General features: G+C 47.2%; 1 long non-coding RNA gene across 2 annotated transcripts; it reads left to right on the top strand.

Annotated features, from left to right (window-relative positions):
- Positions 1-4,157: 4,157 nt before the first annotated feature.
- Positions 4,158-24,363, top strand: LOC139357782 (uncharacterized). 2 transcript variants are annotated; one of them, XR_011611535.1, is made up of 4 exons: positions 4,158-4,357; positions 17,623-17,760; positions 18,329-18,464; positions 24,085-24,363. It is a non-coding gene; the product is annotated as an uncharacterized lncRNA (long non-coding RNA). The 2 variants fall into 2 exon arrangements; XR_011611536.1 differs by lacking the exon at positions 18,329-18,464 and having other exon boundaries at positions 24,085-24,359.
- The last annotated feature ends 675 nt before the right edge of the window (positions 24,364-25,038 follow it).

Raw genomic sequence — 25,038 nt, 5'->3', positions numbered from 1 at the left:
ATCCTGGCTAACACGGTGAAACCCCATCTCTACTAAAAACACAAAAAATTAGCTGGGCGTGGTGGCGGACACCTGTAGTCCCAGCTACTCGGGACGCTCAGGCAGGAGAATGGCATGAACCGGGGAGGAGGAGCTTGCAAGTGAGCCGAGATGGCACCACTGCACTCCAGCCTGGGCGACAGAGTGAGACTCTGTCTCAAAAAAAAAAAAAAAAAAAAAAAGGAAAAGTTACACTAGCTATATTATTTCATGTGGAAGAACTGAGGCATTCCCGTCTGGCCCATTTGGAGCCCGTTCAGTCAGGAGTTACATGGCTGCGGGGCACTGAAGCTGCTTTCTGGGTGGGGTCTCCAGCTAGGAGCAACAGCGGATAAAATATCCTTCTCTTCCCCTCAGAGCGTCCCAGAGCTAAGAAAGAGACGGCTGCACTCAAAAGAGAACCACCATTGCTAGACTATTAAACTGAGGCACATGGGCATTGAACTCTGATCAAACTCCCACTTGTCCAGCCCAGAGCAAAGCCAAGAGGAACAGGCAATGGGCAGTAGGACCGATCCGGATCTCTCTAAAACGGCAGTCAGTACAGTAGCCAGTAACCACATGTGGCTATTAAGTACTTGAAATGTCACTAATGCCACTGAAGAACTAAGCTTTTAATATTATTTCATTTTAGTTACATTTAAAAACTGTTATTTGATTCAATTTGATGGAAACTTTTAGGTATATTTGAAACAACTTGGGTATGTAAATCTGCTTTTTCAACTGAAAATTTTATGAAATCTAAATACAGATTCTTTTTTTTTTTTTTTTTTGAGACGGAGTCTTGCTCTATCACCCAGGCTGGAGTGCAGTGGCCGGATCTCAGCTCACTGCAAGCTCCGCCTCCCGGGTTTATGCCATTCTCTTGCCTCAGCCTCCCGAGTAGCTGGGACTACAGGCGCCCGCCACCTCGCCCGGCTAGTTTTTTGTATTTTTTAGTAGAGACGGGGTTTCACTGTGTTAGCCAGCATGGTCTCGATCTCCTGACCTCGTGATCCACCCGTCTCGGCCTCCCAAAGTGCTGGGATTACAGGCTTGAGCCACCGCGCCCGGCCTCTAAATACAGATTCTTTTTGATAAAAATGTAGTGTCCAAATTGAGATGCGCTTTAACTATAAGCTAAACACTAGAATTTAAAGACTTAGATTGAAAAACATGTACAATAGTTTATTTTTACATGTTTATATTAATAACATGTTGAGATGGTAATACTTTGGATATAGTGGATTTTTTTAAATGTATGAGATTTAATATGTTGAACATATTATTCAAATTAATTTCATCTTTTTCGGTTTTATTATTATTTTTTTCTTGAGACAGAGTCTCATTCTGCCACCCAGGCTGGAGGGCAATGGCGTGATCTTGACTCACTGCACTCTCTGCCTCTCAGGTTTAAGCGATTCTCATGCCTCAGCCTCCAGAGTAGCTGGGATTACAGGCATGCGTCACCACGTAGGGCTAATTTTTGTATTTTTAATAGAGACAAGGTTTTGCCATGATGGCGAGGCTGGTCTCGAACTCCTGGCCCCAAGTGATCTGCCCACCTCTGCCTCCCACAGTGCTGGCATTACAGGTGTGAGCCACTACACCTAGCCACCTTTTTAACTTTTAACGTGTCAACTAGAAAACTTAAAATTACGCACGTGAGTCACATTGTATTTCTATTGGGTAGCACTGGGCTAAAATGTCTACAAGTTCAGATGGTTCCCTGGCTCCTCCTTCAGCCACCATCCTCCCAAGGGAGAGTCACTGCTGACATGAGTCCCCTAAAATTCGTTCATCTTTCAGCTGGTAAGACTTCTTTTCGTTTGTTCTAAGCTCATCACTGGATTTCAGAGAGGTTCAGACACAGATGAACGCTGAGGTTTGGAGCAATGTGGAGACTGCCCTCTTGCATTGACTGACTGCTTTCTATACCCGCCACCTCTGTCCTTTTCAGCTCCTCCTCTATAGCAACTCCCTCCTCAAAGCTCTCCAACTCATCCCAACACCAGACAGCATTTTCCTGAACAGGAGAGGCTGTTTGGGCCTTTTTGTATGGTGACCTATTTTCCTTCCCAAAAAAGAGAATCAAAATCTAGTCCTTGTTCAATTTTGGTAGAAAAGTGGTGGGTGTGGATTGTTTTCAGGAAGTCTCCTATGAGCCTCAATCCTCTCAATTCAAGTCAGTAAACACAGATGGAGGGGACAGAGTAGACAAGGGGAGCTGAAGGAGGGAAAGGTGAGGGCAAGTAGGGAAAGGTGAGGGCACACACCCCACGCTGTGCTACATGATGTTACAAATATGTAAATGAATAGTGGAGTTGGCTTCCCACTGGACACAACATTCGAATAGGACCTTGAATAACAAGTAGGATTTTTCCAGAAAGAAAAGCTTTGCTGGACACAGTGGCTCATGCCTGTAATTCTAGCACTTTGGGAGGCAAAGGTAGGAGGACTGTTTGAACCCAGGAGTTTGAGACCAGCCTGGGCAACATAGGGAGACTTCATCTCTATAAATAAATAAGTAAATAAATAAATAAATAAATAAATAAATAAATAAGCTGGCTATGGGGCACACACCTGTGGTCCCAGTTACTTGAGAGGCTAAGGTGGGAGGATCACTTGAGCCCAGGAGGTTGAGGCTGCAATGAGTCATGATCATGCCACCGTACTCCAGCCTGAGCTGCCGAGTAAGGTCTTGTTTCAAAAAAAAAAAAAAAAAATTCAAAACAAAAGACAAGCCCATTTGTACTGTATGAAACATTGACTGTGCGGATTTTATATGGAGAAAGATTCTGCTAGTGCCGTTTGATAGAAAGGAGGAACTGTGATGGGCAAACGTGGAAAAATGATGCTCCTTGTCCATGCATGAGGTTTGCCTGATGACAGCAAAGTGTGAGGTTCCTCCAGCCCTGAGAAATGGGAGGGCAGAAAGGGAAGAGGAAGGTTGCAACAACTTCCCATTGGGTAAGTGCTGTCAGTACAAAATGCACCCCTGCAAATGCTTGCCAGTTTAGTGGTGTACGTTGAAATTGCACATTTATTAATTTGACAAAAGCTCCAAGAAAGTGGGTGTGGAGATGCAGTGAGCAGAAGGGAGGGGGTCTTGTGCCCGGGAGCTGGAGACTTTCTTTTTAGCCCCGGCATGTCCTAGCTCCACAGCCTTGAGCAAACCATCCTTTCTAGGCCTCAGTTTCCCCATTTGTAAAATGAGAGGTAAAACCCAGGGGTCCTGCAGGTAACATAACTATGTGTGAGACATCAAGCAGTGGCAGCAATTATGGAGAACTGGAGAACATGCCATACTGTGTTGTTCAAACAATGCACAGGTGAGCCAGGCACTGTGGCTCATGACTATAATCCCAACACCTTGAGAGGCCGAGGTGAGAGGATCGCTTGAGCTCAGGAGTTCGAGATCGATTCTGGGAAACATAGCCAGACCCTGTCTCTATTTCTTTAAACAAAATATAAGAAGAAAGAGAGAGAGAAAGGAAAAGGGAAAAAATGCACAGGCAGCGCAGGCTAGATTTGGCCAACAGAACCAGTTCATAGCTCCTGAACTAGATGAATTTCATTTTCATTTTGAACAGATCAAGGGGTATCTCACCTGCTGAAAATAATACTGTCAGTCCTTTCATAAAGCGAAAAAAGTGAAAAAAAGAACCCTTTAATAAAGCAAACACATTCTTTTATTTAGTTTTATTATTCAAGATCTTCTTTTATTTTAGTTGCTTAAACTGAAGTCCAAAGGATGAAATATTTCAAAGAATGGAACCTAGAGGAATGTGGTCTTAAGTAAGAAGTTGTTATTCCAGCTGAGGGGGGTTCCCTCACAGAGGGGTGAAAAATCTTACCCCCAATGCCTATCCAGAGGGGAACAGAACACCCAGTTTTTTCTCTTCCCTTTTTTTAGCCTTGAAACCTAATGATCTAATCGAAGTATATTTACACAGGGATGATTCACTTGTTTTCTCTTATGATGTCAGAATATTGCAATAGGGAGGAGTTTAATTCACAATGGATTTCCACACTCCAGTGTGTTACCACTGAAGATGTGTCTGTAGCTATTTATAGCATGAGACAGAACCTATATTAGGAGCCACTGCTCAGAACCAGGAAATAGGGAAGCAGAGGACGCATTCGCGGGAGGACCCTGTGCTTCTGCTCCAGCCGGGCTGCTCAGCAGAACGTGGCACAGCAAGGGCAATTCTCCTTCCTCAGGGTCCTCAACTGGAAAGGAGAGAACTGAAAATCTCTTTTGTTGACAACTCTTCGATTGACCTGCTTTATTTGTGGACTGTGGGGTAGTGTGATTTCTGCACAGCTTCATCACAATGTATGTTTAAGAAAGCAGTTGATGCATTTTTAAAATTTATATAAATTTAAGGGGTATGGATGCAGTTTTGTTACATGGATATATTGTGTGTGTAGTGGGGAGGTCTGGGCTTTTAGTGTAACCATCACCTGAATAATGTACATTGTGCCCATTAAGCAATTTTTTATCCCTCACCCACTCCCACCCTTCCAAGTCTCCAATGTTTATTATTCCACAGTCTATGTCTGTATGTACACATTATTTAGCTCCCATTTATAAGTGGAACATGCAGTACCTGACTTTCTGAGTTGTTTCACTTAAAATAATGGCCTCTGGTTCTATGTATGTTGCTTCAAAAGACATTTTTTTTTTCATTTTAATAGGTGAGTTGTATTCCATTGTGTATGTAGACCACCTTTTCTTTATCCCGCCATTCATTGATGACACTCAGGTTGATGCCACATCTTTGCTATTGTGAACAGTGCTATGATAAACTTAAGAGTGCAGGTAACTTTCCTTTGGGTAGATACCCAGTAGCGAGACTGCTGGATCAAATGGTCTTATAGCTTGAAAATCTCAATGATATGCCTAGAAAGTTCACTCATTCATTTATTCATTCCACTAATGCCTGGTAGGTGCCTTCTGTATAGCAGGGACCTAGGTATGGGACAGGCTGCTGTGCTTTAAGGAGCTCAGGGACTATGTATAGTTGGCATCTTACAGCTATTGAACGTCCTAAGCCTAAATGACGTAGAGACAGGGCTTGAACCTGGCAAATACGAAGGAGGTGATGATAGTTGCTGCTCTGATTCAAGCACTCATTCTGCAAACATATTCTGGGTCAGGAATGAGATACTGGGAGAAATTAGGTACAGACCCTGCTCTCAGAAGAACTCCAGTTGGTAAATATGGAGCTCCAGTCCATACATAGAAGCACAACACTCAACAATTAAACTACTTCAACTGAGTGTGGCAAGCATTGTAATGGGTAAGCACTAGGAAGGGGCTTAAGGAGGCCAGAGAAGGCTTGTACTGTGTGGTACATCGCACATTGGTGGCCCTCTATGAGCTGCACCCTCCAGTGTTCATCTCCTTGCATAGTTCTTTCCCGTGATGATCTTAAGCTTGGCCATGTAACTAGCTTAGCCAGTGGGACATCAGCATTCATTGCATGAATATGCAAGCTGAAGCTTGATAAGTACTTGCACTTTGGGGCTTGCTCTTTTGAAATGCTTGTTCCTGGAGAATACCCACCATGGCTTCAGGAAACTCAATTAGCCATGTGAAGAAACCCATATTGAGAACTGGGCCTCTGACCCACAGCCTCAGCTAAGCTATCAGCAGGTGGCCAGCACCAACTGCCACCTCCACGGGTGGGACCATTTGAAGTCTCCACTCTAAAACCCCAGCCAACCCCATGGGAAGAAGAACTGCGTAAGTCAACCTGCAGAATCATAAGAAATAATAAATTGTTGCTGTCTTAAGCCGCTATGTTTTGGGATCATTTGTTTCACGGCAATGGATAACCAAATCTAGCTGAGTTCCTGATGACTGCATGGAAGTTAGCCAGGCGGAGAGAAAACAGGGCATTCTAGATATGGAGGCTTTAGACCGCATGCGTATCCAGGTACCAGGCAGCTCAGTACCGTGGGAATGTGGGGTATAAGGTGGCAGTTACTGGAACTGGGGAGGCTCACCTGAAGGTAAATCTGGAATCTGCAAGACCACCCCTCATTCTGCAGATTTGCTAAAAGGATCATAGAACTCAGCATGTAGCTGTGCTCACAGCTATGATTTATTACAACAAAAGGATCAAAGCAAAATCAGCAAAGGGAAAGGCACACGGGTGAAGTCTGGGGAAAATCAAGTGCAAGGGAAATTGTTCTTCTCGAGAATCCTGAGTTCTCTCCCAGAGGCATCACACAGGACACGCTAATTATCCCAGCAATGAATTGTGACAACCCATGTAGAACATTGCTACCAAGAGGACTCGATGCCTAGGATTTTTCTTGGGTGCCTGTGCTGATTAAAGTTTTTTTTTTGTTTTTTTTTTTTTTGAGACAGTGTCTCACTCTGTTGCCCAGGCTAAAGTACAATGGTGTGATCTCAGCACACTGCAACCTCTGCCTCCCAGGTTCAAGCAACTCTCCTGCCTCCGCCTCCCAAGTAGCTGGGATTACACGCACCCACCACCACACCTGGCTAATTTTTTTGTATTTTTAGTAGAGACGGGGTTTCACCATGTTGGCCAGGCTGGTCTCGACCTCCTGACCTCAGGTGATCCACCCACCTCAGCATCCCAAAGTGATGGTATTACAGGTGTGAGCCACTGCGCCCAGCAGTGCTGGTTAATTTTTATACCTAATTTTTATAACTTTGTTAGGCTATGGTACCCAGTTGTTTAATCAAACACCAGGCTAGATATTGCTATGAAAGTATTTTTTAGATTTGATAAACATTTAAGTTACTCAAATACTTTGAGTAAAGCAGATTATGTTCTATAATGAGGGTGGGCTCCTTCTAATTAGTTGAAGGTCTTGAGAGCAGAGACTCAGGTTTCTTTAAGAAGAAGGGGGTATTCTTCCCAAAACTGCTACATAGACACCCTGCCTGAGCTTCCAGCTGCAGAATTTGGGCTCAAGGCTGCAACAACAGCTCTGAATTTCCAGCTTGCCAATCTGCCCTATAGATTCTGAACTTGCTAGCTCCCACAATGATGAACCAATTCCTTAAAATAAACCTCTCTCAGCCGGGCACAGTGGCTCATGCTTGTAATCCCAGCACTTTGGGAGGTTGAGGCGGGCAGATCACGAGGTGAGGAGATCAAGACCATCCTGGCCAACATGGTGAAACCCCATCTCTACTAAAAATACAAAAATTAGCTGGACTTGGCGCATGCCTGTGATCCCAGCTACTAGGGAGGCCGAGACAGGAGAATCGCTTGAACCAGGGAGTCAGAGGTTGCACTGAGCCATGATGGCACCACTGTACTCCAGCCTGGTGACAGAGCGAGTCTTATGGTCTTTTCAGATAGAGTGTCTCAAAAATAAAAAATAAAAAAAAATAAACTTCTCTCTCTCTCTCTCTCTGGTCTGGAGAACCTTGACTAATTCAGGGGTGGCCAAATAGGTAACTTCTGCCTGGCATGTAGCCAAATTCCAGACTTTCAGAAGGAAGGCAGGTGTTCAGCATAAACCATATTGTTTAGACAAACAATTTAGCCACAGCGAACCACTCTCGTCAGTTCCTGGTGAGAACCGTTCCAAACTCCAGGCAAGAACCAACGTGCTTCTTATGAAGCAGGCCTTCCTAAGAACAGGCAGTGAGGCCTACCATGTTTACTCTTTTCTGCAGAGAAGGTAAACAATTTACATTGAGGGAACAGGGAGTCAGTGAGATTTTTTATGTAAATATGTTCCTCCACTGAAAGTTTTAAGAAGGAGGTGACGTGTTTTGTTCCATGAGGTGGCAGTGGTGATGGGGATGGCTCACGGAGGGATGAAGGAGGGAAGCAGGCTTCAGATGAGGAGGCCTCGGCCAGGCGCGCGGTGCCTCACATCTGTAATCCCAGCACTTTGGGAGGCTGAGGTGGGAAGTTTATTTGAACCCAGGAGTTTGACACCAGCCTGGGCAACATAGGGAGACCCTGCTTCTACAAAAATAATAATAATAATAATAAAAATTTAAAAATTAGCCAGGCATGTGCTTGTAGTCTCAGCTACTCAGGTGGCTGAAGTGAGAGGATCACTTGAGCCCGGCAGGTCGAGGCTGCAGTGAGCCATGATCGAACCACTGCATTCTAGCCTGAGTGACAAAGTGAGAACCTGTCTCAAAAAAAAAAAAAAAAAAAAGAGTGACCTCTCCGGCTATCAGGCAGAGCAAGAGTGGAGAGCTGGGGATAGATTTGAGAAAACAACAGGACTCTCGGTAGGAATGTCCCCACCTCCTAAGCAGTCACTTCCTCTCCCACTCAGTGGGAGCCTGGGAGCCTCAGAGAAAGTTCTGTGTGTGTTATGTGTGTTTTGTGTGCTTTGTGTGTGCTGTGTATGTGTTGTATGTTTTGTGTGTGGGAATGTTGTGTGTGTGGTGCGTGTATTTGTGTGTGTGTGTGTGTGTGTTGGGCCATCTCGAATCTCACTCTCCTCTCCTGGGTTATCAGGTGAGAGATGAGGAGGGCACCTGCCATGGCTGACAGAGAAGAAGCGGGAGGGGGGCTGCATCTGTATCCATGGTGGAGGTCAGTCAACCACCTGGAGACCTGAAGCCCCCACAGGGCCAGGCCCTTATCCCCCTCCTGCCTCCTATCACAATCCACATAGGGCTTGTGTTCTCTGGGACCTCAGGGGTACACCTAGAGCTTCATAGCTGAAGGGATTTGGTGCAACATTAGGCTTTCATTACTCAAAGTGATAGTCCCTGGACCAGCAACACTGGCATTTCTTGGAAGCTTTGTAGAAAAGCAGAATCCAGGCCCCAGCCCAGTCCAGGCCCTACAGGATCAGAATCTGGGTTTTAACAAGATCTCCAGGTGATTCATCTGAACATTAAAGTTTGAGAAACACCACTCTCCACTTGTCCTGCTGCGCTGGTGATGATGTGGCTGTGGTGGTTAAATCGAGTGCTCGGTACCTTGAAGGCAGACTGCAGCCTCCTGTTTAACTTTTGGCTGATGTTCTTGGAATTATAATAAATTACACTACAAAATAAATAAATACTTAAATACTACTAGTAGTACTAATGATGATGATTCTAATGGGAATAATCGTAACAATTTGGGGACTTCATGTGTTAGCTCCTGTTAAGGTCTTGATGCGTGCAGTATCTCATCTAACTTCGTAACATAACTTCATCTAACTTTTGCCCCTAGTGACAGAATGTGTTCATAATGAGCACCTTTTTCAGCAGCCGCCTTCCCCTTGCGCCTGCCGACCCTCACCCTTTCTTGTTGTCCTTAGTGGAGAGAAGACTTGAAAGGGGACTAAAGGCTAAATTGATGCACATTTTTAAAGGGCCTGGAGCTTGTCCCAGAAGCAAGCACCTGGTCCAGAAGGCCAGGAAGGAGTCAAGAGAGAAGTGGAGGGAGAGGAGGGAGCCAGCCCAGCACAGAGATGCAGAAAAGAGAGGAGGAAGGTTTGTGGGAGAGGCCACCTTGACAAGCAAGCTCTGGAATGGGGGAAGGAGAATGTTCAGGGAATTTTGTGTTTTGCTCTGTAGCTCTCCTTTGCCACCTCCTTGGAAGAGTTTTTTGTATATATTTACATTTCTTTTCCAAATATTTTTTTGAGCTGGAATGATGTGCCTTCTGAATGCAACGTGGAACTGAGCTTGAACCCAAAGTGATCTGACCTTATTTGTGTTACACTCTTAGCCCCACAATTTTCAGATAAGGAAGCAAAGGTTAGAGAGTTTAAATAAATTGCCTAGGGTTGCACAGCCAGTAAATGTTGAAACCAGCTTCCCATAAGCAATCTGTGCCGGTGGACAGCAACCATGTGCCAAGTGGTTGGTTCAAATAAGCATTAAACCTCTTGTTACTATTCCCATGGCTATTTTCAGACTCCTCCAAGCGGCAGGTCTTCTTCTTCTTCCTCCTCTTTTTCTTCTTCTTGTTTGTGAGACAGGATCTCACTCTGTTGCCCAGGCTGCAGTGCAGTCGTGCCATCACAGTTCACTGCAGCATCGACCTCCTGGGCTCAAGCAATCCTTCCACGTCAGCCTCTGAAGTAGCTGGGACTACCGGTGTGAGCCAACGCACCCAGATACTTTTTGGAATTTTTTGTAGAGATGTAATCTTGCTTGTTGCCCAGGCTGGTCTCAAACTCCTGGGCTCAAGTGATCCTCCCTCTTTGACCTCCCAAAGTGCTGGGATTACAAGTGTGAGCCACCACACCCAGCCTGGTTGGAGGGTCTTCGAATTGCCAGTTCACACGCAGAAGTGACTCTAGAGCTCTTGGACTGTGAATGCCATTTTGTGCACGCCCTTCCTTGAAGTATGTTTCCCAAATTGTCCCCTCATCTTCCTTTCCCTTCTCAATGAGCCATCAACTCCCTTCCTGAAACAGCCTCTGTATGGGCCTCTCACAGGTGCTGTCTGTCTGAGTGGACATTTCCTGAGGTCTTCATCAAGGTTTGCCCTTGTACCTTAAAGCCAGCAGCTGGGATGGCTGATCAGAAAATGGCGGGCATTTAGAGCACAGTTGGTATAGGAAGTCTTGCCAAAACCATGCACTCCCTTAGCGATTTTTTACTGAGCCCCTACTGGGAAAATAGGCCTCCCTGGAGGCAACGCTCTCTGCTGCCCCTCTGAAATCCTCCCTGACTTAAAACTCTCTTGTCATTAAATAAAACTAAGCTCACCACGGACCTCTTTCCCCACCAAGGGACAGAAGGGCTTCAGGTAGGCAATGTTGAAGAGATTGGACTGTGGAAAAGGTACCTGGCTGGTAAAACGAGGGAAAGGGAAACTTCTATACTTTTTATCCTATAATGACTCAAGTATAAGAAAAATGCAGATAACAATATCAGCCACCCAGCTTTGCCAATCTTCGAATTTCTCACGTTTATTTCAAATCACTTAGGTACATGTGAAACTCCTGTGTACCTCTCCCCAATCCTATTAAACATGTTATTTAATATCCCTGTACATATATTTATACCTTTACCACATATGACTATATCAGAAAGAATATCTGGTTGGGTTTTGCATGCTTTTAACTTTTGTGTGAATAGTACTATATATAACTTCTACAACTTGCTGTTTCTACTCAATGGTATGTTATATTGAAATTTAGCAATGCAAATACATGTAGCTCTTGTTTATTTAGTTTGCCTGGATAGTATTCCATTTTGTAACACTTATCCATCCTCCCATGGTTGGACATTTGGGCTATTTGCAAGTTTTTTCTGATACGCACAGTGCAGAATGACCAATATTGCAATTGGATAGGTGTGTGTATGCAGGTGGAAGAGATTCTAGAATATATACATATTCTAGGAAGGAACTTTTCATATGACAAGAATTCTGGATTGCATTTCAAGTTTAGAAATTGTAGCCAAGGGAGTATGAAGTGAGCACGGTGACTGCCTCCAGCTTCCATTTTGGGAGCCTCATGTCCTAAGTGAGTGAATGTGGCCATGTTTCAGCAAGAATGTGGCCCATGACAGTGCTCTTATATCCAGACCCTGCAGAGTCACACCTGTAGACCCTGCTGTGAATCGTCTATCTCATCTGTGTTCCTTTTGGATCTACAGTTGGAAACAGTGACAATTTGGAGGGTTCTGATGAGTCACACTGAGTGACAGTGAGAGAGTAGGGGAGAGGGCATGACTGTTTAGAGGAGGGGAAATGGGTTTATCATGGGGAAATCAGGAGAACTAATGGCCATTAGCCTTTTTTGGGTAATCAACCACCAAGCAAAGATTTCTTATTCTCTTAATTCTGTGGGTTCCTCTGTTGGTCTCTCCTGGGCACTCTTGTGTGGTTAGTTTCAGCTGGAGATTGGCTGAGCAGGAGGGCCCCATAAGGTCTCACTCCCATGTCTAGAAGTTGGTGCTGGCTGTTGGCTGGGTCACTGTGATGCCACTGCCCGTGGCCTCTCACCCTCCAAGAAGTAAACCCAGCTGCCTTACATGGTGATCTCAGGGCAGTATTCCAATCGAGCGGAAGCAGATGAAGGCGGGGCCTAAAACTCACATATTAAATAGCATCACTTCTACCGGATTCTATTGGCCCAAGCAAGTCACAAGGCCAGTCCAGATTTAAGGAGAAGACAAGTGGATGTCCCCTCTTGTTGGAAGGAGCAGGAAAGACACATTGCAAAGAAGCATGGGATGAATCGCTTCTGCCATCTTTGAAAATTGCTCCCATGGTTGAGCAGAGATGGAACTTTAACATTCACCCTTGAGATTTTAGCTAGAGTCTTCTGTGCCACTTCCTAAATAGATCAGGATGGCTTTCCTGACTGGAAGGTGGTTCATAGGGCTGCTGGTCCTCCTCTTTACTAGAAGCCCAACAAGGCATCTACCTTCACCTTTGTGAATTCTTTAGATACTTATTTTTTAAGCACTTCTTGTATACAGTGCATTGTGCTCGGTGCCTGGCACACCACAGTGAACAAAACAGGTGTGGCCCTACTCTCTTGGAGCTTTAATTCTATGGAAGGGAGAGAAGCGTCATACAATTAACTGTATAGTTACATAATTGATGACTGTGATGTTCAGTGCCATGGGATAAGTGAGGTATGTGCAGAGGAAATTTAAGTGGGTGCTCTGACCTGGTGCCATGGGAAACTTCCCAAGGAAGATATGTGAGCTAAATTTTGAAGAATAAATAGACATTATGCAAGCTGAGGGAGTGGGGAGGGTGGTAAAAGGGAATATTTCAGGCAGAGAAACATTATGTAGTAGGGTCCTAGAGAGGCAAGAAGCCTGCATGTCTGAGGAACTGAGAATTAAACAGAAGAAAGGGGAGAATTGACCAGATGAGATCAGAAAACAGGCAAGTGCCAGGTCGTGCAGGGCTTTATAGACCATGTAAATAAAGGGTTTCTTCTATCCTGAGAGTAACAGAAATGTGTAGGCATGTGTTATGGACTGAACTGTGTGCCCCCAAATTGATATGTTGAAGCTCTATCTCCCAGTGTGACTGTATTTGGAATAGAGCCTTTAAGGAGATAATTAAAGTTAAATGAGGTCATAGGGTGGGGCCCTAACTCAATAGGACTGGTGTTCTCATAAGAAGAGGAATAGACCCCAGGACAGCCGCGGCACAGAGGCAAGCCCGTGTGAGGACACAAGGAGAAAACGGCCTTCTGTAAGCCAAGAAGAAAAGCCATAGGATAAACCAACCTGCTGACACCTTGATCATGGACTTCTAGCCTCTAGAAAATAAATTTCTGTTGTTTAAGCCACCCAGTCTCAGATAGTTTCTTGAGGCTGTGGAGGCCTCAAGAAACTTATATAATCACAGTGGAAGTATACTTTGTTATGGCAGCCGTAGGGGACTAATACAGCCTGTGAAATACTGAGATTTATGCTCCCAAGAAATCACCCTAGTTGTCTGTTGGGGATGGACCCAAGGAACAAAAATTGTCACAGGAAGAGAAGCTAGGAGGCCATAGCAAATATCTGTGCAGGAGGAGGGCTGGCCTGCAGCAGGCTGGCTGCAGTGAGGATGGAGAGAATGGAGGCATGACTGAGAGGGGAGGCAGGGACTATTTAGAGGGAGGACGGGGTGGAGGCCTGATTGGAGGAGACACATTGAGGAGTTCTGGGGAGGAATGCCAGTGCTCTTCAGTTTGGCTGCAAAGAGAAGAGAGATGGGCAATAGATAGAGGATGAAGTGGAGTAGAGTTTTGTTTTCTTATAAAATGAATGACATATAAGAATTTGTTTGTTTTTGAGACAGGGTCTCACTCTCACCCAGACTGGAGTGCAGTGGTGTCATTATAGCTCCCTGCAGCCTCAAACTCCCGGGCTCAAGTGACCCTCCTGCCTCAGCCTCCCGAGTCGCTGGGAACACAGTTGCACCCAGCTAATTTTTAAAATTTTTTAAATTTTTTAAATTTTTAAAATTTAACCACCATGCCCAGCTAATTTTTAAAATTTTTGTAGAGGCAGGGTCTTGCCACGTTGCCCAGGCTGATATTGAACTCCTGGCCTCAAGCAGTCATCTTGCCCCGACTTCCCAAAGTGCTGGGATTACAGGCATGAGCCACCATGCCCAGCCCCATATAAGCATTTTAAATGCCACTGGAAAGGGTGGCTAGAAAGAAGACTTGAATAAAAGTATCAGGTTCCACCCAGGGAGATAGGAGGGATCAGGTCCAAACTGCATGTGCTTTATGAGGGAGGGAATGAAGGAAAGAAAGTGATGTATAAACAAGAGAATGAATGAATGAATGAAAAGCACCTTCCTGTATGCACTAAACTATATTGTCAGTTAGAGGCTGCAATGCAGCAGCCATCCATTTTCAGTGTATGCCACCTACCCAGTGAACTTATTCATAAAGCAGCTTGGGCTCTTTCCTCCTCCTTCAGCTGGATGTTTCCAATGCCCCACCTGGCCATGGGCATGAGCTAAGGGAGCTACTGCCCAGGGATCCTGCTTGCTTGTGCCCTCCAGTCCTGTTCATGCCCAGTTCCAGGTGTGCCTCTTCCGTCTCACTATGGCCTGCAGCTCGGCCTGCTCCACTCTGATTTGGTGGTTCTGATATGACTCAGTTCGCAATGGACAGTTTCAGCTTCATGGTCACTTGGTGTCCCATGTTCAGGTGATCAGTCTATTGTAGGACCCAGAAGCACGCCAGTTGTTCAAGAGGCATTTAGTTCTCCACTGCAGAGGCCACAGCCTCACTCCAGGACCCAAGGGTCTGCACTGTGATTCTCCACTGGGACTGGCTGCAAACCTCACACGGCAGCTTTTCCCATCACTGACATCTTCCCCTCCATAGGTCTAGAGGATCACATGCCCCAAGAGGCAGAGGTGCTGGCGGCTGCAGCCGGGCCATGCCCCAGAGCCCTTTCGTGTCTTTGAAAACAATGTCCCATGGTTGAGCAATTTGGGCAGAAATGGAACTTTAACAGTGGATGGGCCTGGCACAGTCCACTCAGCCTTTCCCACCCTTCTGGTGACACATGATTTCCAGATGTCCATGGCCACCAAAAGGGAGTAAATATATAATTTTAACAACCACCCACCCCCACAATGTGTTCAGCCCTCAGAAGCTTGCTAAGCACTTTCTTATTCCATCCTTGCAATTTCCCTGGAAGCCCAGCTTAAGCTTTTTGTCTTTCAGATGAGGAAACTGAAGCCTAGAGAGGTAGAGACTAGTTTATGAATGCTATACAGTGGGAGACAGAACCAGCAAGAAAACAGGAGCCTTGGACTGAGCAGTAAAATGTTTTAGAAACAAGGAAAGTTGGGTAGAGTGGAGGAGAGCATGGTAGCGGGTGCCCAGGTAGATTAACAGCCAGCTCCAGCCTGCCTGACTGGAGGAAGATATCAGGCTCTAAAAGTTGCCTAATTAAACCAAGGTCATTGTATTGGTCAGTTATCATGCTACTATGAAGAAATACCCGAGACTGGGTAATTTCTAAAGAAAAGAGTTTTCATTGACTCACAGTTCCACACGGCTGGCTGTGGAGGCCTCAGGAAACTAATTGTAGAGTCACGGTGGAAGGCACCTCTTCACAGGGCAGCAGAAGGGAGAATGAGTGCCGAGCGAAGAGGGGATGCCCCTCATAAAACCATCAGGTCTCGTGAGAACTCACTATCATGAGAACAGCATGGGGAAAACCACCCCCATGATTGAATTATCTCCACCTGGTTCCACCATTGACACATGGGGATTATTATAGCTCAAGGTGAGATGTGGGTGTGGATACAGAGCCAGACCATATCAGTCATCCCTTAGCACATGGAAGTGGATGGTGTGGGCTGGGCAAACCCCAAGACTCTGCTGCAACCCTCATCTCCCTCTACACTCCCCCTCACCCCAAATTCCAGGCTATTTAGAAGACCAAGTGTTTGACACCCACTTACAGATTGATGAAACCAAATTAGGTGCTCATTGAAACCCAAGAATATTCCGATAAAAGATAAGAGAACTAAGTCAAGGACTTTGAGCTCCCTTTTCTCTTGTAATGTTTATTTTAAAAGCAGCAAACTTAACTTTTAGCAGAATCACCTGCAGGGTTTTCTCAAACTCAGATTCTGGGCCTTGCTCCCAGGGTTTCTGATCCAGTAGGTCTGATCAGGGCCCAAGGAAATGCACTTTTCTCACAGGATCCAAGGTGATGCTGTATTGGTCAGCACAACCAATAGATGTATGTGTGTTATAAGGAATTGGACCCAGTGCTGTGGTTCATGCCTGTAATCCCAACACTTTGGGAGTCCGAGGCAGGAGGATTGTTTGAGCCCAGGAGTTTAAGACCAGCCTGGACAACGTGGCAAAACCCTATCTCTACACAAAAATATACAAAAATTAGCTGGGCATAGTGGTGTGTGCCTGTAGGCCCAGTCACTCAGGAGGCTGAGGTGAGAGAATTACCTAAGCCCAGAAAGTCAAGGTTGTAGTGAGCCATGATGGCACCACTGCACTCCATCCTGGGTGACAGCATGAGAACTTGCCTCAAAAAAGATATATCTATTTCCTTGGAAAGCCAGACTTTCCAGAAAAAAATGGCTCACAATTATGGAGGCTGACAAATCCTAAAATCTGCAGTCAGGAAGATGGAGACCCAGGAGGGCTACCGGTGTAGTTCCAGTCTAGAAGTCTACAGGCTCAAGACCTAGGAGGAGCTAATGTTTCAGTTTGAGTCTGAGAACTTAAACTAAAATGATGTCCCAGCTCAAAGGCAGTCACGCAGGAGGCATTCCCGCTTACTTGCGGCAGGGTCAGCTCCTTGTTCTATTCAGGCCTTCGACTGATTGGATGGGGCCCACCTACACTGGAGAGGACAATTTTTATTCAACCTGCCAATTCAAATGTTAACATCAGCCAGGCATGGTGGCTCACGCCTATGATCCCAGCACTTTGGAAAGCTGAAGAGGCAGATTGCTTGAGGCCAGGAGTTCAAGACCAGCCCGGGCAACATGGTGAAACCTTCTCTACTAAAAATACAAAAAATTAGCTGAGTATGGTTGTGTGTCTGTAGTCCCAGCTACTCAGCAGGCTGAAGCACGAGAATTGCTTGAACCTGGGAAGTGGAGGTTGCAGTGAGCTGTCTTTAAAAAAAAAAAAAAATGTTAACATCATCCAGAAACTCCTTCACAGACACACCTAGAATAACATTTGGCCAGATATCCAGGCACCCCATCACCCAGTCAGGTTGACTCATAAAATTAATTATCACAGATGCTGCTGCTGCTGCCATGTGACCAAACTTCGAAAATCACAGCTTGGGAGTGTCTGCCTCTCTTTGAGGTGGGGTTAAATCATTATCCCCCTGTCTCACAATCTACAGGGGGAGCACCTATGATCACGGGACAGGAGTCACAGCAGGATAGGCACAGCCAACCACAGTAGCAAAACTCAACTGGCTGGCAGACTGTCAGGGGCATAGAGTCCTCAGCTGAGTGGCTGGAATCCTGTGTTGCTTGTCATCAGATCCCAAAAGTCACTTCATCTCCCTGGGCTCGAGACTCACTTAGGATCTGTGGATAAAACACAGGACCTACTAACACTAAAACCTTATTTGCTATTTATCTGAAATTCAAATTTAACCTGCATCCTCTTTCTCTTTTTTCTTTCTTCTTCTTCTTTTTTTGCTAAATTTGGCAACAGGGCAGGCCACTGCTGCTGTCATTAGAAAGACTACTTCTAGCCCAGGCAAGGGGAGGAGAGCAAATCTGGAGATGGTAACCTGCTCCCCTGGGCCAGAGGAAGCAGAGACCTTCTCATGAGGACCAGGCGAGCAGAAATGTGAGTCAGCCTGAAGGGAGGGTGGGACATGTCCGGGCTCACTTAACCACAGAAGGGTGGCCCTCTCAGACCGACGCTGACACCAGCAGTAAACAGGAAATGTCCTCCGACCGCAGGCCTCCTGCTCTTCCTGCCAGGGTGGAGAAGATTCTAGCCCAGATTCAGAAGATGAGCTGACTGGCCTGTGGCAACCCCAAGCTGGATGGCCAGCTGCGGAGGCAGAGGTGCCTCAGGTTTCTCAGCCCCCAGGCCGAGGAGGCCCCTACACCCACTTGCCCGACGAAGCTGGGGCCCAGGCCAGAGAGAGAGCCCCAGAGCTGATTCAGGGGCGGGGAGCTTCCTACAGGCCCTGGAGGTGCCAGGAGTGGGTGAGGTGTGGGGTGGTGGACTCTACAGCCTGGGCACACAGTTTGTCCGGGGGATCTCCTGGCTGCTGGTATGGTGGGGAGGTGTTCCTGTAGCTGCTGCAGGCACCTCTGTTTCCGTGTGAGCTCCACGGATGGGAAGTGGGGTTGCGGAATGTGTGTCTAGAATCTGCCACCTCCAGCTCTGTGCCTGTTTCCCCCAGCCCCATAGGCCCCAAGACAAAGCAAGAAAAATGAGAGGAAATCACAGCTGGGTCAAAGCTCCGGGCCACGAGTACGGAGGCAGGTGGTGGCACCCAGACCCCCTCTCCATAGCGCCCGTGAGAGCACAAGGCAGAGGTGAGGATAGACCCCTGGCTTGAGGGGCCAACCACCAGCTTCTCAGCCAGCTCTGTCACTCACTTGCTGCTTGGCAAGTCACTTAACTGCTCCAAGCCTCAGTTTCCACTTCTGGAAATGGAGATATGGCCCCCTGCCTGCTTCCTCATGCTGGCATAAGAATCAATGACATGGTGACAGGACTTTGTAAATTATAAGTTGGTATTAGTTAGGGCTCTTTAGTCACAAATGCGAGAAACTAGACATTAAATGAGGCAATGCAAAAGGGGGATTCACCAGTTCAGAGGCCCAAGACCCAGGGCAGGGAGAGGAGGTGCTCTTATTCCCCCTTACCCCTGCGGGTCAGTCTCTTCTTCCGCAAGCCTGGAGCCAACTTCACCTCCTAAGAGGAGCTTCTCTGCTCTGTCACTGCCAACTTGAACAACCATGGGGAGGGCCCTGAATTGTGTCACATGTCCACCCATGGTTGTGAGACACTATCTCATGCAGCTTCTTCTGGAAGTCCATACTGGAGAGCTGGGAAGCTGGGTTTCCCCAAAATAAGAGAGGTATTGTTCCCTAGATGGGGGGAATGTGCTGGGAGGACATCCATTGTCAAGGTAACAGTTTATCAATCTTCTTGTTTTGATTGTTGGCATCAGCATTATAAGTCTGCCACATTTTCCTGATTCCCATCATCCTTGGACAAAATAACATAGGGGCTAAGGGCACAGGCTCTGGAACCCAGATTACCTGGGTTCAAGTTCTGGTTCTGCCATTTTCTCACTGTGTAACGTTGGGCAAGTTGCTTAACTTCTCTGCACCTCTGTTCATAAGTTTGTGAAAACTGAATGAGTTGATACATGGGAAGTATGAGGAATTGTGCCTGGTGCCCGCCAGGGGTTCAACAAATGCTAATCATTATTATTGTCAGAAAAAAAGGGGCAGTGCCTGGGAATCCCAGGATGAGAGACAGCCTGAAGAAAAACCATCCTCCTCCACCTACTCCTCAACCTTCTTCCGGGGAGCGCTTACAACTGCAGGAGCTACGGCTCAACAAAGATGTACAGAGCTATGCAGTAAGCCCTGAGAATTACAGAAGTTGACAGAGAAAGTCGCTTTTTCTCCAGAAGCTCATTGCCGAGTAAGGGAGACAGAGGCATGAAGAGATCATTTCTGTCCTGTGCTGGGTAGAAGCATGTGTAGGTCTCTGTGGGAAGCCACAGCGGGACAACCGGTCCAGAGAGAGCTGCCTGGAAGAAATGACAGCTGAGCTAAGGCTTGGAGCAGGGGCAAGAGCCTGCCACGCAAGGAAAGGAGGGAGGGTGTTGTGCTGCCCATTGGCTATTGAGTCTCAGCTCCAGATCTCCACTTGTCAGGCTGGCGCCACTGGGGCTTGATCTGTGCAAATTACATGTCCCCTAGGTCAGCTAGTTCTGGCAGGTTCTTCCAATAAGGGGCACTAGGAGACTGAGGTCAGGAGGAGAGAAGGGACTTGCTCTTTTGTGTTTGCTTGCTTCTCCCCAGCAAGTTTTTTGCAGCAGAAACATCCATTGAAGCCTCCAGCTTTTTTCAGCCTCAGCAGCTGGAAGCCATTTGAAGCAACTGACAAACAGCTGGAGGCTGACATGCTTGCTGTGGGGGGAGCAACAGTTTAAACCAGAGCATGTAGCATCAGAAAGTTACATGGATGATACGTAAGGTCGGGTGTGCAGATAGCCTTCCTGTCCAGCACTGGGTACCAGAAAGAGGCAGCTAGGGGCAGGGTCCAGCCCAGGGCAGGTTCAGAACCAAGATCCCATGTTGTGGGAGAATGGGGTCCATCAGGAAGAGCCTGGGCCCAGGGAGCTCTGGTGCAAATGCATGGAACCAAAGCACCCAGAACCTCCTCTGAGTTCCCAGCACTGACGGTGTTTTCAGAGATTACCATGGCTCCCAGCCCTGGGAAGCCAGACTCAGGGCCAGGACTCTGGGTGGGGGGGTAGGAGAGGGGACAGCTCTAAGGATGGAAGTTGGTGGCTGACAGCAAGGGGCTGGCTGTATCCTCCGAGTATCTGGGAGCCATCATGGATCAAGGTCCCACTCCCATATTAGGAAAATTCTTTAAAAATTCCTCCGTGCAGTGCACTCTTGATTCTCCAGTGTGGTATGGGAGCATGGTGCCCCAGATGTGGGAAGTCCTGGGCCAGGCCCCACTTCTCTGGACCAGAAGTGCCGTGTCCCCACAACCCATCAGAGAGCTGGGGAAGTGCCATCCAGGCGAGCCTGAGCAGGTCCCCAGCCTTTCCCAGTTCCCACGTGTGCAATGGGAATGCAGCCAGTCAGAAGCAAGGGCCTCTGGCTCTGTGCCTCCGCAGGGCAAGGCTGGCCACAAGAACTTGTCAGCCAAGGTTCGTGGACCCCTGCCAGTGCTGGCCCTGGCTCCAGGAGAGGAATGTCCCTAAAGAGCTGAGGACCTTCCTCCTAGTGCTGCTCCCGGATGGAGGGTTGGGCACAAAGAACACAGCATGGACACGGAGGACCCAGGCTGTGAGCTGTCACCCTCCACTGGGCCTGGGGGTGGTGGAGGGGGAGGATGGATGGAGAGACCGGAGGGGGGGATAAGTGAGGGAAGGAGGAAGGGAGGGAGACAAGGAGGTGGGGGAGAGGAGTCATATTGACGTCCAGGTTACGGACAGAAACGGACAGCTGAGGAGCCCATCAAGGCATAGCAATGCCGTGGAGGCTGAGCACGTGTGCTCTCCCTCGAGCAGCTCCACTTCTCTGGGAATTCCTCGGATGGCACCTGGCTTGCACTTCAGTCTCTGTGAGTCCATCCAACAGTCAGTCCTACACTCCTATTTAGCCCTGGGGGCCACAGCCTGCTCAAAGAGCATCTGAAGCCACCGAGGCAAGCAGCAGACCTAGTGGCACCGCTGTGAGCGGGTTAGCTCATCTTCCTGGGACGCACAGAGCTGTCGGCCATTCCGAAGCATCAGCCTCCTCGCTGGTTTCCACCCAGCTGCCCAGGGACTCCCCGTGGACTTGGGGGTTGACCTTCCACTGCCTCCAGCTCATGGGGATGGCTTCTGCTCTAAAGGCAAGGCAGCACCACCAACCCCCTGCCACTCCAACAAGACGGAGCTGTTCTTTTTCACCGTAGGGATTAAAACTTACAACAAAAATACTCAAGAAGCATGCCAGGCACGGTGGTTCTTGCTGTAATCCCAGAACTTTGGGAGGCCAAGGCAGGCGGATCACCTGAGGTCGGCAGTTCAAGATCAGCCTGACCAACATGGAGAAACCCCATCTCTACTAAAAATACAAAATTAGCCAGGCACGGTGGCACATGCCTGTACTCCCAGCTACTCAGAAGACTGAGGCAGGAGAATCACTTGAACCTGGGAGGCAGAGGTTGCAGTGAACCGAGATCACGCCATTGCACTCCAGCCTGGACAACAAGAGCAAAACTCCATCTCAAAAAAAAAAAAATACTCAAGAAGCCCCAGCTCCAATGCACCATCAGAGCCTTCCGAAGTCCTTGTTTGTCACCACCTCATGGGGGTGGCTTCCCATGACTACCGAGCAGACCATCAGGCACTTATTCTCTGGTCATTCCAGGCATGTGACACATTACCAGCCACTGGCATTGCCAAGAAGCTTGGGATGGACTGCTACCATAGTCACCTTGGGGGCATTACAAGCAGATGTGCCTGAAGTACTAAAAAGTTAATATTTATTTATTTATTTATTTATTTTTGAGATGGAGTCTTGCTCTGTTGTGCCCAGGCTGGAGTGCAGTAGCACCATCTTGGCTCACTGCAACCTCCCGCTCCAGAGTTCAAGTGATTCTCCTGCCTCAGTCTCCCAGGTAGCTGGGATTATAGGCACCTGCCACCATGCCCTGCTAATTTTTTGTATTTTTAGTAGAGACAGGGTTTCACCATATTGGCCAGGCTGGTCTCGAACTTGCAACCTCAGGTGATCCTCCCCGGCCTCGGCCTCCCAAAGTGCTGGGATTACAGGTGCTAGCCACTGCGCCTGGCCAAAGTTAATATTTATATTATCCAAAACCAGAGGTCCTACAGGAACAAATATTTACTTCCCTTTTTACAGAGGCCCACCTGCTAGGGCAATGTTTAGGTGCACATGACATAAACCAGGCAATGCTAGAGGTACGTGCATATGGTATCTGTGCAGGGGTAAGCGATAGTTTTAACACAGGCCTTGGAGATTTCTATGAGATTGGTCATTTCCTTAAACGGCTTATTTCTGGCATCAAAAACTTCCGTCTTCAACACTCTTACTCCCTCCCATTACTTCAATTTCTACCTTTACTCCTAAATATGCAGCTACAGCCTTTACTTGGTTCTTGAGCTCCAGATTTGGCAAACTCACCTATCTCCACAGGGAAGTCTCATGGCCTTCCAAGCTGAATAAAATGAAACGTCTCTCTTTGCTGTAAGCCCACTCCTCCTCCCATCTTCCCTGTTCCTGTGCGCCATAACGCATTCACCCAATCACCAAGGGTCATGCCTTAGAATCCTCACAACAGCTCCTCACCCGCAAGCAGGAAGGCTGGGCAGTGCACCCTCACTGCTTGTCTCAGACCCCTCACATCCCTCATACCTGCTGTCACTGCCCCAGGTCACCTAGAAAGCTGCTCTTCTCCCTCCTTTTCTTACAGCACAACAAGCCAGGTTCATCTTCCAAAGCACCGCTGTCCTCTCCAAGCTGCAGTCTCTTGCTCTCTTGCCCTTAGAGTAAGTCCGAATGCCTCACGCGGGCCTCCATGATCCAGCCAAGCTGCCCTTGCAGCCTTTCCTCCCCACACCCCACCGGTATCCTCTGGGCTGCCCAAACAGCCTCCACCAGGGGAGCCATGGGAGAGTGTCCAGTGTTGGAGCTGGAAGCCAGGGATGCTGACTTTAGAACTGGCTGGTTGCTGTGGAGCCGCGTGGAGTCTTCCCAGGTTTGTCTCCCTGTTTGAGGCTTGCACTCCAGAGGCCCCTCTGGGCAATAATGAACCACCGGGAGTGGTGCCAGGATAGTGACAGAGACGGACTGCCTGGAGCAGGGTCACCAGGACTAAGGCAGTAACTCAGGTCTGTCGGCGACTTTGTCCACTTCATCTGTCTCTCAGGCAATGCCTAGAGCTGTGGGAGGGCCCAGGACATGCCCACACCTAGCCGCAGTGAGGATGAGGCTGGTTGCTCCTCACTTCTGTTAAATCAAACTAAATTTGGCCTGAGAAAGCCTCTGTACTCACATACTTGAGTTCTTACTTAGGAACAACAAGCTAACTTAGTACCTAAACAAACTGAAAACTCAACTCAGCAGTATGCTTCTGTAACAATAGCTGAGTCTCAGCCAATCACAGGCAGACAGCTGTTCAGACCTTGTTCCAATGAGGAAAATGCTGAGCTGTAACTAACCCAGCTGTTTCTGTAGCTCACAATTTCTGTATGTCACCTTCCTTTTTCTGTCCATAAATCTTATCTGACCATGTAGCAACCCCAGAGTCTCTGAATCTATTCTGATTCTGGGGGCTATCAAATTCAGAAATCATTTTGGTTGGTGTTTTTTTTTCTTTTCTTTTCTTTTCTTTTTCTTCAATTAAACTCTGTTAAATTTATTATATCTAAAGTTTTTATTTTAACAGATTTGGTGTCAGAAGTGAGAATACAGAGTAAAACTTCAGCAACCCCCAGGAACACCAGGGAACCAGACCAGATACCCGCGGAGCCAGCTGTGCCCACTGATGGCTTGTTTGTAACTGGAGGTCGTGGCTGAATTTTCTTTCAGATTCCAAGATCCAAGAATTTGTGTTCTCAGCTCTCCAAGTTTGTTTGAGCAATCTTTGGACTGGGCTGGGTTTGGTATTGGATTGGATTCGATAATCAGCTGGATTAGATTTGGTTAGAGGCTGAGGGCCTCAGGTGGGTTCCTTTTTGATAATGAGTTCATCTCAATTAAAAGAGTCTGGGACTCCACCTTCTGGGACTCCAGCTACTTTTATGTATAAAATTATGGACCCAGAACATGTGCATTTTCAGAAAAATGGGTTAACCTCACTGAGACAACTTGGAAAAGATAATGGGGAAGTTTTAATTTGGTTAAAATTATTTATTTGCAAGTCATATGAGAAAAAAGGTATCAGAATCCCACACAAAAACAATAGTATATATTCTTTAATTAGTATGGGTGTTGGGGGGGGGCATCTAAACTAAAAGACTAAACAAATCAAAAATTGCATCCCTAAAAGATTCTTTGCAAAAAGCAAGTGAAAATCTTAAACAACAGACTAAGGACATCATGAAAGAGGACTAAGGCCGAGCACAGTGGCTCACACCTGTAATCCCAGCACTTTGGGAGGTCAAGGTGGGAAAACTGCTTGAGTCGAGGAGTTCAAGACCAGCCTGGGCAACATAGTGATACCTCATCTCTACAAAAAATAGCTAGGTGTAGTGGTTTACACCTGTAGTCCTAGCTACTTGGGAGGCTGAGGTGGGAAAATTGTTTGAGCCCAGGAGGTTGAGGCTTCAGTGAGCCAAGATTGCACCACTACACTCCAGTCTGAGCAACAGAGTGAGACACTGTCTCAAAATAATGATAA

The sequence above is a fragment of the Macaca nemestrina genome, chromosome 13 (assembly GCF_043159975.1).
Source record: "Macaca nemestrina isolate mMacNem1 chromosome 13, mMacNem.hap1, whole genome shotgun sequence".
NCBI classification, from domain to species: domain Eukaryota; kingdom Metazoa; phylum Chordata; class Mammalia; order Primates; family Cercopithecidae; genus Macaca; species Macaca nemestrina.
The sequence above is the reverse complement of the archived record's forward strand: the minus strand, read 5'-3'. Positions and strand labels throughout refer to the sequence as shown.